Raw genomic sequence first — 14,486 nt, 5'->3', positions numbered from 1 at the left:
TGATGGTGGCGGCGACGAAGTTAAGTGAGGAAGAAGATGATGAAGAAGATGGAGGAAAATGTGGTGGTGGTGGTGGCGGAGGAGGTGAGGGATGGAGAAGAAGAGAGAGAGAGAGAAAAGGTGGTCGGAGATGGTGATGATAGAGACGGCGACGGTGATGACGATGAGATTAGTGTAATGATGGTGGTGGTGGTAGGAAAGAAGAAGATATGAATGAGGAAGAATTGGGGATGGAAAATATTTTGGTAAGAAAGTGAAATCCATATTTTAGTGGACTTTTTGATTGGGGTGGAAAATGAATTTCCATTTTCATGTGCAATCAAATACTTAAAAAATGTCATTTTCCATGAAATTGATTTTTTACCCTATTTTTCATGTGCAATTAAACATACCCTTAGAGTTCTCAATGGGTTAAGTTTAGGTCAGTTCCTTATATATACCCAGAACTGTACCTGAATTTGAACATCATTTTCGGTTCGATCAATTTTGATTTCATGTATGAGACAAAAAATACCTGGTACCCATTGGATGCCATTAAAATAAAAAATAAAAAAATAAATTTGGCTTAATTTGTAATGGTCATTTTCTTCAAATGGATTATCACATTAGTAATCCAACACCAAAACCATCTAAATTTCATCCAAAAACTCTTATAAAAATAATTTACTGCTACCGAACTTCCACCCAACTTTTTAAAAATTCAACGTTGAAAAATAAATCTTTTTGAATGTTTTTATTTTTTACTTTTTTTCAAAGTTCATAGAAAAATCCTCTACAATCCTAAATCATCATACCATGTCTCTTAATGTCACAAGATGAGACCAAGGACCCTTAGTAAAGGTGAAATCCTTACTAATTTTGTAAGACTAGTAAGACTCATCTATTTGTTTGTAGTGTTTGAACTTTAAATGGGGTGATCTAATCTTTAAAAAAAAATGGTAAAATGCACGTGCGTTGCACATGGATATATGTTTTTTTAACATAAAGATAAAATTTATTATTTTTATAATTTTCAATTCAACCAATTAACTCCATTGGATTTCTTTCATTTATGATATAATGCACAAAATAGATTTTACTTTATCTAATCAATAAATTTGATGGAACAACTCCTTTCATGGATCTTCTCAAACTTGAAAGTTGTTAATTTATAAGGTCACACAAGAACCAATACATAAGCTTAGATACATTATTTGGACTAAATGAAGAGAACACAATCATATTATCTGTAAATCTATAGATAAGTAAACATCAAATAAATCAGTTTGTTTTAACAATACAAAATAGTTAATTGCATTCTTAAAACTATTAATATATCATCCATCCACACAAGTAGAATTTAGGTTTGTTTGGTCCCTATTTATAAATTATTGAGTCTTAATGTTGAAAAAAATAGTATCTTTCCAGGCAATTTTTCAAAACATTCATGTATTTAGGAAAGTCATGATCTCTGTAAATGAGATCAAAATATAAATACATAAAATAAATAAATTTTTTTGTTAGATTTGCTTTAATAAGTAAATAAAATTAAAATTAAAATTTTAAAATTTGTAAGTAAAAGAATTTTTACCTTCAATTTTTTAAGGTCATCAGCATTATATTGATTTTTTTATTTATTTATGAGTATATTGAAATTGCTTTTCAACCTCATTATGGAATTTATTGGCCCATATTGTGATAGTCGCGTTATCAATCTCTAAATTTAGCATGTATTTGTTAATTTAAAAGTAAATTATTGTAAATGAATAAAAATTGAAAGAAAATATCTTGTTCAATTATAGGCAATACCAAATCTTATTTTGCCACATTTTTTGCATTCAAAATTTTTCATTGTTTGATGTGCTTTTTTATTACAAGTTTAACATTGATATATTTTGAAAAATCCATTGAAAACCCCATTGATTAGTCAATTGTTGTTCAACCCATTGATTAAAACCATATTTTTCTTTTGTGTGTTCTAGTCCAATATACTAAAACCATACACAAGAGGGAGAAAAATTCTAAATTTTGAAGTTCAAGTTTAAAAACCCGATTGACGTGAGGTATTTTAAATTATTAATAATTTTAACATGGTATTTGCAAATAATACAAGTTCCGTTGTTGAAACAAAAATTAGTAAATTCAAAATCATAACTATGGAAAGAAACAACAAAATTAAGGATTTCGAAATAATTAAGAGTATATAACATTACTTGAGAGATATATTGTACATATGAGGGATTTCTGGCTATCTCGCAAAGCCAATGGTACCGGTACAAACCATTATTTGGAAACATTTTTTATTTACATACAACTCCAATTCACAAATCTTGTTGATGCTTATTTTATTATATATATATAACTAAATTCTTTTTTGAAGTTTCAATGAAAATTTCAATAATTATTTGGATGATCGAGGTTTGATGTAATGACTTGAAAATCATAAAATGTATTTCGAACAAAGAATTTTAGATCCGTGCATTAATTTAAAAGTATGGATTCTTAATTTTTAATATTTGAATAAAATTAACTTCACCAATAGATTTAAAAGGATCGAAAAACATACGTTAGCTTGTAAGTACGCCTAAATCTGAAGTCGAAGGAAAAAAGTTATCAAATCCTCGAGTTTTGCATTATATATTTTTCTAACAGGTAAATGATACTTTAGATACGTAATTAAAGGAAATCGATCATACCATTAGATTCGTGTCGAAAAATCACCCGAAATAGAGTATAAGTTTGTCCAATTTGGCATTCGAGAAAAATAATTCTTAAAATGATAAGTATGTCCCAACTTAAGTTATATAAATATCTGAATTCTATTAGAAAAATCAGATTTTCTTATTCTCCTCTCCAAATAAATCTCAACCATTTTTCCTCGATATTTGAAACTCAGATCTACGCCAAACGAGAACGATCTGAGCTTAGCCTCAATAAGGAAGTTGTTCATCTCGTTGAGGGTTACGCGTGGACGCAAAGAAATCCGATTTTCGCCGAAAGAAAATTTTGGAGATTGACCGGAGGCGATTTTAAACTCCGTTCAACCGTTAAATATAGCTTGAGGTAGGTTGCCTTCCCTTCTACCTTCTAGTTATGCACTAATTTCATAGAAAATCCATGCAATCTTCAATAAATTGATTGTTTCATCATATTTTTACATATTTGAACGTATTGGATCATTTTTGCATGGTTATTTTTTATTAATTTTAGTTCATTTGATATATTTTATGCATTTTATGAGTAGTATAAGGTTTGTATCAATTGTTGTCGAGTTTCGATGAAAAATCAGTAATTTAGAAAGTATCTGAATGTTGAGTTTAGTTCCAATTTTTTTTTGTTTCTTCCATATAATATGTATACCTATTTCCTACCTTTATTTCATTAAAAACACTTAAGTATTATTTTAAGTTCTTTAATAAAATGAAGATTTTACCCTCCAATTTAGAAACGTTGGGAATGAATATAAAAAAAAATAATAACTTGTTTTCAATTTCGACTTTGAAAAATCATTTTTTCAAAATTTAGCCAAATTTTCACAGATTTCCAGTTTTTACTTCTTATGGTTTAATCTTTGTTTCTGAGTCTTTCGACTCAACCAAAATCACCGAATGGAATTGGTTGATTCTCTATGGATTTCATATTACTTTAAGGGTATGTTTGATTGCACATGGAAAATAGGGTGAAAAATCAATTTCCATGGAAAATGACATTTTTCAAGTGTTTGATTGCACATGGAAATGGAAATCATTTTCCACCCCATTCAAAAAGTCCACTAAATCATGGATTTCACTTTCCCACCTATATGGGTGGGAAAATGAAATCCACCCATATTTTCCATCCTCAATTCTTCCCTACCACCACCACTATCACCACCACCACCACTACCACCATTACACTAACCTCGTCGTCGTCGTCGTCGTCTTCATCGCCGTCGCCGTCAGCTCCGTCTCCGACCACCTTTTTTCTCTCTCTCTCTCTCTCTTCTTCTTCTTATTCTCCATCCCTCACCTCCTCTGCCACCACCACCACCACCACGTTTTCTCCCCATCTTCCTCACTTACCTCCGTTGTTGCCGCCACTATCGTAGCCGTCGCCGTCGCCGCCGCCACCGTCGCCTTCGCCGTCACCGTCGCCACATCCTCCCCTTTTCCTCTTCCTCGTCATCTTCTTCTTCCTCTCCCCCTCCTCTCATCTTCTTCCTCCTTCTCCTTTTCTTCTTTTTTCTCATATTTTTTCCATGATTTTATCTAAGTGAAATCAAACAATGAAATTTGATTTTCCAACCCTACCTATTTTCCACTACTAATTTTCTATGGATTTCAAATTCCATGGAAAGTGACTTTCCATGCAATCAAACATACCCTAAAGGTAAAATTACTTTGATAGATATGTAGGAAATTAGATGATAGATTGATCGATTTAATTGATGGATGGATAGAGAGAACGTATGTTCTCGACTAATTGATGGGACAGTGCCTCCAGTTCTACGTAGTGACCATGCCACGTAAAACGTGATAGATAGAAATATGAGATATTTGATGGATGAAAATGACAAATGATTGTCATTGGGGGGCATTATCAAATTTTGTTTGTTTTTTCGATTAAAAGAAATGATATACTATATACAAAATAAACTATTTTGTTTACCAGAAAAAGGTTCGTAGAAAACCCATAAAGAGTGACGTGTTGTTGTGTATCCGGAAGCGACGAGTCAATCTAGGATAGCGTTAGATGTCATATGCTCTTCGGTAGTATGGGATACCTTAGAGCATATTATAGCTTATGAGATCCGGGAATTTCTCCTACTTATTTTCTGGGTAACGTTGTGTGTAAAGGCGGTCTCTATATAGTGCAGAGGTAGGCAGGGTTCACATGCATTGCCTCTTGATAAGCTTTGACGCGAGGGGTCTCCTAGACTAGTTAGTGATCACTTTTAGTCTGTAGTCGTCAAACAGTCGATCTCACCGTTAGTTGATCAATATTGGTTTTTGGTCAACGGCCAGTCTGAGTAGGATAAATGGTCATCCAACCGTGGTATGCTAGACCGATCACAAAATCAGATTATAACGATGGGATTCCACATCGGAGGTTCAGTTTGGAATATCGTATTGCCATAGCCAAGACAGTTATATCTGTAAAATCCCGAATTTTCGATTCGTATCTCAAGGAAAAAATAAATAGTGGAATTTTAAGAAAATCTTACAAGTGGGACTTAGGAGTAAAATTTTAGGATGTTTCTGATCATTTTTAATGGAATCTGACCTTACCATTGGATTCAAAATGATCAAAAAACATACTTTAGCCTATAAGCACGCATAAATGCGAGTCCGAATATAAAAGTTGCAAAATCCTCGATTACCGGATCGGACCAAGCTAAAATAGTGACTTGTTGGTAAAGAAAGAATTGTTAAGATTCGATTATACCATTGGGTTCATAACAAAAAAATTTTGAACATGGACTATTTATTTGTCATTTTTGGAGATCAGGAAGTCGAATTATCGTCAAAAACAAAAACGACATCAAGTTTAGGGGTCACCTTAGGCAAAAAATGTAAATTTTTTATGGAGACATAATTTGTAAAAATTAACTGTACCATTAGATCCAGAACGAAAAATTAGGCGAAATAGAGTATTCATTTATCAGTTTTAGAGTCCGGATGGTCAAGTTATTGTCGATCAAAATAATTGACAAAATATCGAATTTGTCCCAAATTTTATATAAATAAAAAATTTTAATTTTTTTTTAACTTCATCTCCTCCAACCCACCCAAAAAACCGCGATATATATAAACGAAAGATTTGTTTTTTCTTCGATCTTCTACCTCAGATCTCTCGCAAACAGCTCGCCGTCGACGACCGCCGCAGAAGGGAAAAAGATCCGTAGCTTCGACATCTATAAAAACCACCCAAGAACTCTTCATTTCATCTTCTCTTTCACTCGGTATCATAAAAAATCAGTCGTTTCTGGGTCAAACCGTCTTCCGAAGCAGAAGGGAGAAACGTTCGCAGCCTCGACATCTATAAAACCCACCCAACCTTTTTTCGTTTCACTTCATATTTCACCCGATATCGTCAAAAATCAGTCGTATTTATATACAGGAATTTCAAAAACTTCGACCTCGAATTTCATCGGTTTCGGGGTCAAACTGTCCTCCGTCACAGAAGGGAGAAAGGACGACGACGTTGAGATCTTCAAAATCATCAAGTCAGATTCAAAAATCAGCCACTTCGAAGTTCGATCTGTCTCGATTTCCATGTCGATCACCTCGATTTCTGCGTACGTGCTTCGATCCTTTCGCCTAGAGATTGTAAGGAACTCTCAATTTCTATTAATAATCATAGATTGTTAAAATTGCATTTAGAATTTTATCGAAAATTTTTGGATGTATTTCTAAAATATAGAATTCTTTTGTTATTTCAAAAATTCACGCAAGAAATTGCATGTTTGATATGTTTAATTGTATTTTTAATAAATTATACGTGGGTAGGGTATTTTAACGGGTTATTTCCATAAATTGGGTCTTGTGCACTGCTCGGACCCCGTTTTGATATGAAATTTATATTTTTTTTCAATATTATTGATAGAAATAAATTCTATAGTTGAAAAATGTGATTTAATATTCAATGAACTCATATTGAGTTGATGAATATTAGAAAAATAGATATTTTATGAAGAGATTGAAAACTGTAAAAATCAGAAAAAGGGTATGAAACGGTAAAATGTCAAAGTCACACCCGAGGGGTGATGTCTACATTTTATGTTGTTATGTTGTGTGTAGGTTGGTGAACAGATATCCAGGGATAATATTGCTAGTTGCATGTTTATTTAAATTTCTGTTAGCGCGAGGCGCTGTTTACGTTTCCGTTTTGTTATTTATTTTAGGCTGGGTGGCCACACTTGCATGGTAGGAAACTGGATATCTATTCTCAACCTTGTATTGTTAATTTCTCTTTTGTTTTCAAATTAAAATAATATATATATGTAACTATTTTGTGAGCTGTTAAAGAGTTTATGAATGCCTGAAGGGATAGTGCATCATATCATCCGGAGTGGTGTACTATCCTGGGATGTACGGTAGGAACCACCAAGCTCATACGTGGTATGGGACGCGTATGAAAGTGGAGTCACAACTGGAATCCGAGATATTCGTCTCTATCTTTACCAGTGAACTTGTAATGTAAAGGTGGTCGTATACGAATGGTTTGTATATTTGAGAATCACATGCACGCCTGATAGGCATAGACGAAGATGATTAGTCAGTGATCACTAACAATCTATTGTAGTCGAACGTTCTGACACATCGAAAAACCCATTGCTTACGGTCACGTCAAACGGCCTGCTTGAGCCGGATAAATGGTCAACCAAGCGTGATAAACAGCGACCAACTACAAAATCAAGAACTAAAAGTCAGAGAAGAATTGTAACATCATGTCCTAACTGGGAGCGATCCAGTCGTGAATCCCAACTCTCTAATTCCAATACTCCACCATTGTGTATTATGTATCTGTTGCTTATTTTGATATATAAAATGAAATCCATGTTTATTGTTTTCATTTGATCAATTAGATTTGTATAAAAAGAGAATGTTATAGTGAGTACTACTGATCGATGTAATGTGAGTTTTAAAATGTTTAGTTATTCATCCCTGGCTATATGTACCAGTTAAACGTAATTTCTTCTGTAAAATTTTTGATATTTTAAAATGATTTAGTATGCTTATTCGTTCATGTTAGAAGAGGTTATTGGCAGAAATTGTGTTATTTCTTACTAGGTAACCATTGTTACTCACCCTTTCCTTCTCCATTTTTTTAGTTTTGGATCCGAAACTTGGTGAGGTAGGTATAGAACACGAGTGAGAATCATCTGGTGGGTCAGATAGACAGTCAGAGTTTGTCACTTGGTGAATATTAAGGTTATTACCACTAGTGGTGTCGATTTGTCCAAAAAGTATTATAGATTTTGTTCTGAGCGATAGGACTTATGTTAAAGTGAGAAATTTTCGTATAATCCTGTATTATAATTTCTTCTTCCACGCTCTGATCTTTCGTACGTTATTAGACGTATATAGGCTTCCGCTAGTATTATATTTTGTTTGTTATATACATGATTGTATCTCGTTTATTAGGTGCAGGTTGAACGCCTTGGAATGCTAACATAAACAAAGGAGACCATGCCGAAATTTCGAGGTGCCACCAGTACCTCGAGATCTGACATGGGGATTTGTGTTAGTGTTCGGCGGGACGCCACAATATCGACGTGTTCCTCTACTCTCTTATCGATTACACCGCCGTATTTTTATTATGTATCTTTTCCTTATTTTGTAATGATTGATAGATGTTTTCATTTAAAAGATGCATATGCTACTTTAAATGATTGAAAATGATAGATTAAAGTTATTATAACTGTTTATTGAGTATGCTTAGACATTTATCGTATGTTACATTATGAAAACTTGCATCATTTAATTATTCTGATGATTACTCGTGCATGTATGACTCGTTGTTAGAACGACGTTCATCTTACTGAGTAACATTCTCTTGTTACTCACCATATCCTTCACATTTCAGATTATTCAGCTCTTGAGGAGTTGTTATTTGAGAAGTTTTTTGAGGAAGTCTCCGAGGAGGATCAGATTGATGTCTTACCGCCGCCATGCCTTTGAGGACTAGTAGAGGATCATAGCGATTTTTTGGTTGTAGATAAGAAACATGTTAGTCTTAGAAATTTTGGTAATCCCATATATTATAAGACTGAGGACTTGGATGATATCAGTATTTGATGATTGTTTCCGCTTACTCTACATTCTCGTATAGATGTTTGTTAAATATTTATTCCACTGCGTATATTTTTTTCCATAAGTATTATTACTTGTGAATGTTCTAGCAGGTTGTGTGATTGATTACCTCACACCTCGAGATTCTGCCTGATGAATCATAGGGATTCATGTTGGGATTTCGGGGCGTGACAGCGTGGTATCAGAGCTCAATATTAGTTCCGAATGGGACGAGAGCTCTTCTGTGTTTAGAGATCTATTAGAGTCTAGATTTGGAGATAGGATAAGAAATAATATGAAATTTCTTAAAGGTATTAAGTACGAGAAAATAATTATTTGAGGAATTAATGGACTGAGTAGTATTAAATGAAATATATTTGAATGCATATATGCTTGATGTGTAATTACTATTTTGCTTGAAATTTGATGAAATATCTTTTAGATTTGGAAAAATTATAAAGATTGTTTAATTGCAAATTTGATTAGATGGCAAGCAGAGGTAGGCCAGACAAGAGGCACCAACCCACAGATGTAGGGACATCTGAGACTAGACAGTTGACAGAGATGGAATTGATGATGCAAGCCATAATGACGATATCCCAGAATCAGGAAAAAGTACAAGAAAGACAGATGAAGATGATAGAGGATCAGGCGGTCTTAATGAGACAGTTGACCGGGTTGATAGGAAGCCAGAACCAGTCAGATGCACATATACCCGAGGCTTCTCTGGAGCATACTCCTGATTCTACACCTAATCAGGGTATACCCCCACCTCCATCAACACAGATATCGAGACATGTGCAATTGGTGCAACCACCATATCAGGGTCTTACGGGTGCTCTTTTGAGAGGGTATAGGAGTATGAGGCCACCCAGCTATGATGGAGCTGCGGATCCCGTTATGGCGAAAGAGTAGTTGGAGGAGTCTGATAAATACTTGTGCACTATGGAGTGTTCAGACTCCTAAAAGGTCTTGTGTGCCTCTTTTATGCTTCAGAGGGGTGCAGCACATTGGTGGACTTCGGTGAAAAATAACCAACCAAGGATTCAGAATAATTGGATGATCTTTTAAAGAACGTTCCTAGAGAAGTATGTTCCCGCTAGCTCGAGGGACAGAAAGAAGATGGAGTTTGATCGGTTGGCACAAGGCAACATGACTATGGACTAGTACGAGTCCCGCTTTACCCAATTGGCTCGCTATGCTCCTGAGTTGATTTCCACCAACTAGATGTAAGTTGAGAAGTTTGTTAGAGGGTTGAAAGTCACCTTCAGGAGTAGGATGGCAATCTTCGAGGTTACTAGCTACTCTGAAGTGGTCACGAGAGCCCAAAGGTTAAAGCGAGCAGATGAGGTCATTCACGAGCAGAGTGTTGGGATGAGGACGGTACCCCCACCAACCAAGAGGCAGATGATTTACAGGCCTAGTAGTTCAGGACAACAGTGGACCAGCTAACCACAGGGTTAGGGCAGTTTTTGACCCCCAGTATCTACAAACTAGTTCCACAGAAGATAGCAGCACTAGTTTAGGGTAGGGGTCAGGCTACTCGTTCATAGAGTTAGATGACTAAAGGCCAGGGACAGACTTCGAGGCCTCAGGTTCAGACTACTAGACCTCCACTACTGTCACAGAGGACACCTACAAGTCAGGCCAGTAGGAAGCCGATCAGATGTTATGAGTGTGGAGAGTTAGGACATCTGAGGAGACAGTACCCCAAGATTCCCCAACAGACCCGTGATTCGATGACCCAGGCAAGGGTCTATGCTATGACGTAGACTGATGCTACAGCTTCCGAGGATGTCGTGAAAGGTATAATTATGTTATACAACTGTTTAGCACATGTACTGATGGATTCGGGTTTTACGTATTCATTTATATCGTCTGGCATGATAGATAAGTTAAAACTCTCTACAATAGACACCAATATGACACTTTCATTGATGACTCCCCTGGGAAACAAAACAATACCACATCGGGTGTGTAACTCGTGCATTCTCAAGATAGGAGACAGTTCGTTTGAATTGAACTTGATAGTCTTAGACCTTTGAGATTTCGACATCATCCTAGGCATGGAGGCAATCCAAATAGTATGCGACTATTCCGATGTCTTTCTTACAGAGTTACCTGGGTTACCCCCAATCAGGAAGATTGACTTCTCAATCGAACTGATTTCAGGAACTAGACTTATATCAATTCCACCTTATCGAATGGCCCCAACAAAAATGAAGGAGTAAAAAGTCAATTGGAAGAGTTGACAGGTTTGTGTTTCATTCGTCTGAGCAGCTCGCCTTGAGGTGTTCCAGTTTTGTTCATAAAAAAGAAGGATGGGTCAATGAGATTATGCCTTGACTATCGAAAATTGAACCAATAACAATAAAGAACAAGTATCCGCTCCCCAGGATTGATGATCTGTTTGATCAACTAAGAGGTGCCAAGTATTTCTCAAAAATTGATCTAAGATCGAGATACCTCCAGTTGAGGATCAAAGAGGAGGATGTTTCGAAGACAACATTTCGAACTCGATTAGGGTACTTTGAGTACCTAGTAATGCCGTTCGGTTTGACTTATGCACCTGCGGTATTTATGGATCTCATGCAACGAGTGTTTTGGGATTTCTTGAATGTCTTCATTATCATCTTCACTGACGATATCTTGATCTATTCGAAGACGGAATTTGAGTATGAGGATCATTTGAATGTCATACTTCACAGGTTGCACCAGGAGAAGTTGTATGCTAAATTCTCCAAGTACGAATTCTGGTTAGATGAAGTGAAGTTCTTGGGTCATGTGGTTTCCAAGAATGGGATATCGATGGACCCGTCGAAGATTGAAACGGTTATGAACTGGCAGAGACCTACTACAGTTACTGAGATCAGGAGTTTTCTTAGACTTGTGGGATACTATTGTAGGTTTGTAGAAGGCTTCTCGAAGATAGATTCGTCATTAACGAAGTTAACTCAGAAAGGGATCAAGTTTGAATGGACTAATAGTTGCAAAACAACATTTCAGGAGTTGAAGACTCGATTAACCACGACACCCGTTTTGATAGTCCCCAAGCCATGAGAGAAATATGTCATTTATATCGACGCTTCTCATACGGGACTTGGGTGTGTACTAATGTAGGACAGGTAATTACTTACGCATCGAGACAATTGAAAATCCACAAGAAGAACTATCCGACCCATGATTTAGAGTTGGTAGCTATACTGCTGTAGACACCCCATTTTTGCATCCGCCTGATTAATCAAGTCGTCAACCCGATCGCAAATGTTCCCAATGATGGATGTCTATTCCAATGCTTTATTTTGTTACCAGATATGTTTCAGAAATCCGGATGAGGTATCTCGAACTGACAAAACTTAGAAACCACGCTATGCTAGGAAAATACTACCCCAGAAACATAAAAATCATCATCCTGCAAACCAAAAAGAAACTTCACGATAATAATCACTAAAAATGACCAAATTACCAAAATACCCCTAACATCAAAACAAACTTAGAGCCTACCTTACGTTTAGGAAAATTCGTTCAAATACATAAAACGACAAATCGAAACCAAATAAATCATTTCACTAATTTTCACAAAATTCGACAAAATTACAAAAATACCCCTCATAAAATTCACGACCATTTCACACAAAAATTTCATAAATGACAAAAACCAACATTCCCATTGAATTCCTTATGAAAAACTGATTCCAAAACATCCTAGAACATTAAAAAATGACTTAAAACGTAAAAAATCCTCTCTAAGGGCAAAATGGTAATTTCACAATTTTAATAATTAAAAATTTCAAAATTAATAAATAAATCATTAAATAATGTAAAGTGAAATATTAATAAAATTAATTATAAAATTTAAACTAAAAAATTGATCAATCAGGCTTTCAAGAAAAATTGTTGATGGTTTGCAAGATATTTCTTTAAGGACCCCTCCATTTGGGGGTCCAAAGAATCAAAGATATAATAGAGGGGGGTTCTCCAAAAATTTAAAGTCAATCAAGCAAGACTAAAGTCAAGATATTAAAGTCAATCAAATAAGACTAAAGTCAAAATTAAAGTCGATTAAGTAAGACTAAAGTCAAGTATTAAAGTCAATCTCATAAGACTAAAGTCAAAACCCTAAATCAAAACCCTAATCTAAACTAATCAAGTCAATCTCATAAGACTAAAGTCAAAACCCTAATCTAATCAAGTCAATCTCATAAGACTAAAGTCAAAATCCTAAGTCAAAATCCTAAAAACTAAGTCCATCTCATGAGACCAAAGTCTAAACCCTAATTGAAACCCTAAAAAGAAATCCTAATCAAATCCTAATGCTTCTAAAAACTTTATAAATAGGAGCCTCCACACCCTATTTTCGTATCAAAGAAAAAATCCTAGGAAAAGTAGGTGAAGAAGCCTCCACAAACCCTCCAAAACCCTAATTTTGGAGCCCCAACTCCTTCCCTAACACCCATACTCCTATTTTAGCCTAAAAAATACCCAAAAATCTCTCAAAAACATCCCAAAAATCCACAACAAATTCGAAGCACCCAGATCTAAGCAAGAGATACTTTACCTCGGAGATCAGAAATCAGATCCGGAGATAGAACGAAGTAAGGAACACGGTACAAAGAGCCATTTTCACCATATTTGAGGGAATAACACTTTTGCAGATCAAAGGTAAGCTTTTTATTTTTTTTTTTAGGTTTTTCATTGGCAATGTAGATCTATTTGGGATAAGTAGAGACCGGCATTGACCGGGCGGGGTTGGTGCCTAACACCTTCCAACCCCGTAACATGATCCCCGGATTCAGATTTCTATAGTAGATTAGTTCTTTTTTATCCATTGTAGGGTCAGTTTGGTTCCTAGACCACAATAACTAGGTGGCGACTCCCAAACCTCAAGGGTCAAAAGCGGATCCGCGCACCCCGCGGATCGAGGGCGCTTTCAGTAGCGACTCCACTGGGGACTTTTGAGGATCAAACTTGAAAAACCCCAAGTATGGGAGTATTGCCGATGACCTAGTTTTTGTTTTAGTTTATTTTTAATTCTTAGTTAGTTTTTTTATTTGTTTATTATTTTTAGTACGTCATTAATCATCTGATTCTACTCGGAGTACTTTGATATAATATGTTAATCTTTATGGTTCAATCAAGGGCCATTCGGAATGACCCTCGGAATGATACTAAATAATGCGATAGTTCGAGGTAAATGGTTTTGTTAAGGATGAGATATTAATGATGGGATAATAATTTTTGTATAAGTGGATTTGTTTTTCTTTAATGTGAGTTCGATTTGTTGGCTGTTTTTTTTTTTTTAAATTTTTTTTTGTTTCCAAGCTGTGCTGTCCATTATTAAAAAAAAAGAAAAGCAAAGGAAAATAAAATAATTTAGAGGTTCTGTTGAAGAGTTAAGCTACCCATCGGTTTAACTACTAAAGGGGGGGTGTCTCAAGTAAATTTTTTTTTTTTACGGCCAAATCCACAAGCTTTAAACCAGATTTTCTCTGTTTTGTTTTCTATCCTAACGAAGCTCCTTCGTCCTCATCAAAGGCCGACTGATCCGAATGGAAAACTGATCGGTTTGGCAAAGCCGATCATCTTAGATCCTTCGTTCTAATCAGTCCACGATCCTTCCCCGTGAAGATGTCTGATTCTTCCTCGGGAAGCTTGGTATCGTCAACCAACTCGAGTAAGGGTTCTATCGGATTTTCTCTTTGTTTTCGTCTGTCAAAGAATTTTCGAAGTTTT

This window comes from Akebia trifoliata, chromosome 11 (genome assembly GCF_017979445.1).
Source record: "Akebia trifoliata isolate Shusen 1 chromosome 11, ASM1797944v1, whole genome shotgun sequence".
NCBI classification, from domain to species: domain Eukaryota; kingdom Viridiplantae; phylum Streptophyta; class Magnoliopsida; order Ranunculales; family Lardizabalaceae; genus Akebia; species Akebia trifoliata.
Note: the sequence above shows the minus strand (reverse complement) of the source record.